The following is a 6,139-nucleotide window of genomic DNA, read 5'->3' as shown; positions in this document are numbered from 1 at the left end:
TAATAAAATAAAACATAAAACTAAAATTCCAAAACTTCAAAACTTGTCCTTAAAGGCGGTGGGAGGCTCCTCACATCAAATCATGCAAAAGGATCCAAGCCCATCAAAGATGAACACCTTATAAGCAGCTGCATTCTAATCTATCGTATCGGGCTCGAGTTTGAATGAACTCTTTACGAGCAGAATACAAGCCAAGGCACAAGTGGCTCATCTCGACTCCCAGCCCTAATTACCACATGTATTTCAAATCTAGGTTTAACCCTGCCTAGGGGTGTCAAGGGTCCTGGTTTATCCGGATCTGACTCGAACCAAACCTATAAGGTCGGGATATGGTGATAAATAAGAAGACCTGATTAAGACCCGAGTCCCGACTCAAAGGTCCAATTAATACATGGACTCGAGTATCAGATCCAAATTCGATCCAAATTTTGATTAAAACCCACAGTTTTCAATGTAAAAAAATATGGTTTTGTCGGCTTTGGTTGATAAAGTTTTTATCGGGTCCCGGTATGGTTTTCTTATAGTGAACCCAATTGAACTCGAATCCAAACCCTATAGCATACCCGAAAATCTGATCTAAGTCTGGTTTTACTTGCGTCCAAACCAAACCCGACCCGTTGACACCCCTAACCTGCCTAGTGGAATACGACTCAGATTCGTATCTGCTGTTTTGTATTTCTTATTCAAATTCGGGGCATCTGTTTACACACGCTTGATAATATCCGAGTTTCTCTCTCTCTCTCTCTCTCTCTCGCTCTCACTCTATGTGAGTCTGTCTCTCTCTCTCTGTGTGCAAATTGCATGGCGTCCACTATGTCCAATCCATCCGCCATCGAAGTCATCTTCGATTCCTCACTAAACCTCGAGGATCTGCATTTCCAGGAAGGGTTCGACGATTGATACAACAACGGGTTGGCCTTCGGGAAGGAAGAAGGGAGGGAGGTGGGCCTGAAGGTCGAGTTTGAGACGGGGAAGGAGTTAGGGTTCTACAAGGGTTGCGCGGAGGCGTGGGAGGCAGCAATCACGATCTACCCAAGTGGTTTCAACGCTAGAGTCCAGAGGAACGTGAAACAGATGGCGGAATTGATCGGGAGATACCCGATTCTGGAGCCTGAGAACGAGGGGATTCAGAATCTGATGCAGGGGTTGAGGGCGAAGTTCAAGGCCGGCGATGCTCTCGGTTCGTATCGAGTACGAGGGGTACCCTGGATGGACGGAGGGTAAGGCTGGGTTCTGAGATTGGAGGCAATTGAGGTTTTTTTTGTTTCAGAAGAATTGGTTGAGCAGTAGGTATTAGAATGAACTAATCAGGTGCATCTAAAAGTGTGTTTTGTGTTGATGGTGAATTATGTTTTGTCATTTTGGAGACACCCAAGTGAGAATGAGTTATAATTTAGGGTATTTGAGTTTGTATGATGTTGTTTTCCTGGATGATTTTATAGAAGATGAGCTGACTTTGATTATTTTTCTGTTTAGATCTCTGTAAAATGGTGTACTATTGTAATGAATGTCACATTGTTGAAACTTAGGGATAGCTCAATGCATTTAAAAGTTAGTTTTGTGTTGATGGCGAATTATGTTTTCTGTTGGGGTATTTGAGTTTGTTGTGGGTATTCTGTATAATTTGATAGAAGATGAACTGACTTTGATTAATTTTCGGTTCAAATCTCTGTAAAACCGATGTGTTATTGTAATGAATGTTGGATTGTTGAATTTTAGGGATACCCAAATGAACATGGAGCCATGGACCTTGATATGTTGTATTCTAAAGTAAATGCAGTTACTAGTTTTAAGGGTGTGCGTGTTTGTTTGTTTTTACCTTTTTCCTCGTTCAATTTGATCGTAATAAGCATTAGATTTGTTACCTTGGTGCTGCAGTCTGTACAAAAATGATTTCTTATGATGAACTAAAATGTTTGATTGTTGACTTTCAGATATGTCAATCAATTCAACTTGTTGGTCTTAAGCCAAGTGTATATCAATGCAGATTTTAAGGGATCCATCTGCTTTGATATATACTATTGAGCTTGAGTCCCCAAATCCATAAAAGCTTGTTTCTTGCAAAGGATGGCCTTTAGTCTGTTGATTTGGGAGGCACCCAGGTGAACATATGTTTTTGACTACTTGAGTTTTAGGGACATCCAAACGAATACCAGCACTCATCCAGAGATCTAAACCTCTCTTTAACCTTGAATTTGATATAATTAAGTATTGCCTTGTTGGCTTTGTCTGCTGAAATCTGCGAAATTCAGAGGACAACTCTCTAGTCAATATTTGATATTCTGGATTCCGGTATAATACACAAATTTAACTTTCTTTCTGTTATTACTCAAACGGATACTCTAGTCTTGAAAATATGAAATTTCCAAAGTTATAATGGGATTCCTCATGAAAGCAGAAGTCGAGGCCGATAACAAATTGTTCTCTCTTGGTGGTGCAGATTTTGTTGCAAGATCTACATTTCAGAAAGTCCAAATGCCAGAGCCATGGAAGCTATTGAGCCAGCTGCCACCCTTTACGCTGAAGATGCCATCAATTACAAATTTGAAGGTGCTACTTACAACCAAGTCGGTTTCACACTTGCTTGAGAAGCTTTTGCTGACAGTCCTATGAATGCTTTGCAATAAACAACATGTGCAACGGTGGGTGCTTCACTATAAGCCATCAAATTGGAATTGCATTCTAGGAACTCATCGACAACTTGGTGTGGTTGATCATGTCTGCTTCCAGACCTTGGGGCGGGCTTCCATCAATGTTTCAGCTCACTTTTTTATGATTTATTTGATAATCACCAATGAAAGGGATACATTTTCTAGGTCCCGGTTATCACTATTACAGTGGTTGAAACTGTTACTGTCTTTTTCTCTCCAGGGTATCCCATTGGTGGTTATGTGAAATCGACTTTAAGAGATTATCACTGTTACAGTCAACTTTGACTTAATCTACATTTTCAAACTTGTCTACAAACAACTTTCCAATGTTATTTTTGGTCCGCATTATTGTTTTTATTTGGATTAAATAATGGGTTAAGAGAAATAGATAACGGATTGATTCGTTATTGGGTCACGACCCCTCGTATTATGTAACGGAGCTCTTCCACGTTTTGTAATCATTCGTGGGTTATAAAATGGGCTTAGGGCTGGGGTTACAGACACACGTCGCCTGACTCTTGTGTTTTTTTTTTGTTTTCTCTCTCCCTGTTGCTCTTCATCTCAAAGGGATTTTTCTGTTACAACGATTTCGAGGGGTTGTCATCGAAGGACGATCTACCATCGGAGTGCATCGATCCGGATCGTCAAGGCTATTATATCTTAGGGGAAGGACGCCAGGCCCTATTTGCATTGTACGTGGGGGCGAATCTTCTCTAAGGGGAGTACTTTGATACGCCTTATCCTACAGATATAATACTAACATGCTGTTGTTGTTTTTATTATGTTATATGCATTTATTTTGTCATTTGCATTTATCTGGATTTTGGTATAATATGGACATCGACATGTTTGCTCCCTATTTATGTTTCGATCGACTGTTAATCATGATTATTGTATTGATGCCTATTCTGAATTCTATCATGATGATTGTGAAACAGTTTCATCTGAAATATGATCCAACAGTGGACGCCATGAAATTTGCAAAGAGAGAGAAACTCAGATATTATCCAGCTAAAAACGAAGTGTAAACGAATGTCACGAATTTGAATCAAAAATACAAAATAGCAGATACGAATCTGAGACGTATTCCACTAGGCGGGTTAGGGGTGTCAACAGGTCGGGTTTGGTTTGGACCCAAGTAAAACCAGACTTAGACTAGATTTTCAGGTATGCTATAGGGTTTGGATTTGAGTTCAATTGGGTTCACTATAAGAAAACCATACCCAGACCCGATAAAAACTTCATCAACCAAACCCGGCAAAACCATATTTTTTTACATTGAAAAACTATGGGTGCCCATTCACAAAAGTTGAACCCTGATTTTAATAAGTTTTTGGCAAATGCTCATAAGCCAGAATACTAGTTCGTATGTGATGAGAATGAAATTATTAAGTTTATGAGAAAATGGTGGATTTCAGATGACCCAGCTCTGAAGGAAGAGTTGCTTGCAGAGGCACAATGATCTAAGTATTCTATTCATCCAAGAAGTAAAAAAATGTTTAAAGATCTTCAGAAAAATTTTGGTAGAATGGTATGAAGCGTAATATCGCTGATTTTGTATCTAAGTGCCTAACATGTCATAGGGTGAAAATCGAGCACCAGAGGCTTGGTGGTTTGTTGAGACCCTTGGACGTCCCAGAGTGAAAATGGGATGACATAACTATAAAGTTCATTGTTGGATTGTGGAGGACTCATAGACAGAATGATTGTGTTTGGGTGATAGTTGATTGACTCACTAAGTATGCACACTTATTATCGATCAAAAGGAGTACCACCTTGGAGAGATGGGTGTGTCTACATGTAAAGGAGATTGTCAAACTGTGCCACAATCTATAATGTCTGATCGTGATCTGCGATTCATGTCATATTTTTTGCAACAATTACAGAAGGCCCTTGGGGTGAAGCTGAGACTTAATATTGTGTTTTACCCACAAATTGATAGGCAGTCAAAGAGGACCATATAAACATTGAAAGACATGTTAAGATCTTGCATTTTAGAGTCGTCTGGCAAATGAGATCGACACATAAAGTTGACAATTTTTTTCTACAACAATAGTTATCATGCCAGCATCAGAATTACACCATTCGAGGCTCTATATAGAAAGTCATGTCGATCATCGACTTGTTGGAGTGATGTTGGTGATAGGACACTAGAATTACCTATAATTATACAATATTACTTGAATCAGGTTATGATGATTTAACAATGTTTGTTGGCAGCCCATAATAGATAAAAGAGCTATGCAGATTAGAGGCCTCGTGAGCTTGAATTTATGGTAGGAGACCATGTGTTTATGAGGATTGCACTGGCAAGAAGTGTATTCAGATTCGGTAAGAAGTGTAAGCTAAGCCCCATATATATTGTTCCCTTCGAGGTTATTCAAAAAGTTGGATTGACAGTCTACCAAGTTGCTCTATTGTCGCAGTTTGCACAAGTGCGTAACGTATTTCATGTATTGATGTTGAGAAAGTACATTCGAGATCCTTCACATATTATCCAACATGAGGATGTGGAAGTGTGTAGTGACTGAACTATGGATAACCGATCAGTAGAGATAATTAATCACCATGAGAAAGTGTTGAGAAACAAAGTAATTCCATTGGTCAAAGTTATATGGAAACATCATGGCCTAAAAGAGTGCACCTAGGAGCCCAAGGCTGAGATGCGAGAGCGATACCCTTATCTCTTTGATGATTTAGTATGATCAGATTTTGAGGATAATTTTTTTTTAGTGGAGTAGAATGTAACACCCCTGATTTTCGAACCTTGTAATATTGAAGTTGTTTAATAAATATAAGCTTTTTCATGAGATTGGTGTGTTACTTGGATGATTTATTGGTTCATCATGGGTTTTGGTGCTTCGTTTGGTCGAATTTGGGTTTGGATCAGAACTGGATTGATTAAGAGGCATAATTGTTGTTTTAGAGTAAGATGAAGGACGTTTTTGGGATAATAATATAAGTAGAATTTGTTAAAAAAACATGGTTTTGATGGAATGGCATTATTGATAATATGGGTTCATAAGACATTATTGGTATATAAGATATATGTTTGGTATTCATTTTGGTAGGAGGGGCATTTTTTATATTTACTTTTGATTTGGGCATTTATCTTGGCCTTTTTTTTCCTACCTACCTCTCTATAATGTCCCTCCCTCACCCATATCTCTCTCTCCCACCCTTTCCCTTTAGCATCTCTCCCTCTCTCTATCCCACAACATTCTCTCTCTCTCATTTTTTAGAGAGAGGGTTGATCAATGGAGTTTGACACTTGTGGGAGGATTTTTTTGGAGTGTGGGGCAGTTTCTAGCTGCAAGGAGTTTTGTAGGTTTTTTTGGATTTTTTTTAAATATTTCAGAGGTATGGTCAAATCCTTCACAATTTCTGGATTTGTAGAAAGAATGTGAGTAGAATTCATGCCTGGAATTTGAGAATTTATGTTTTGGATGAATTGTTTGGAGTTTAACATGCTTGATCATGATTTTTAT

The 6,139-nt window shown here is 38.8% G+C and overlaps 1 long non-coding RNA gene across 1 annotated transcript; it reads left to right on the top strand.

The window, feature by feature from the left end:
- Positions 1–973: 973 nt before the first annotated feature.
- Positions 974–2,813, top strand: LOC149830908 (uncharacterized). The gene is made up of 2 exons (XR_016433245.1): positions 974–1,220; positions 2,441–2,813. It is a non-coding gene; the product is annotated as an uncharacterized LOC149830908 (long non-coding RNA).
- The last annotated feature ends 3,326 nt before the right edge of the window (positions 2,814–6,139 follow it).

This window comes from Nuphar pumila, chromosome 7 (genome assembly GCF_984573655.1).
Source record: "Nuphar pumila chromosome 7, dmNupPumi1.hap1.1, whole genome shotgun sequence".
NCBI classification, from domain to species: Eukaryota; Viridiplantae; Streptophyta; class Magnoliopsida; order Nymphaeales; family Nymphaeaceae; genus Nuphar; species Nuphar pumila.
This window is presented reverse-complemented; position numbering and strand designations above follow the sequence as displayed.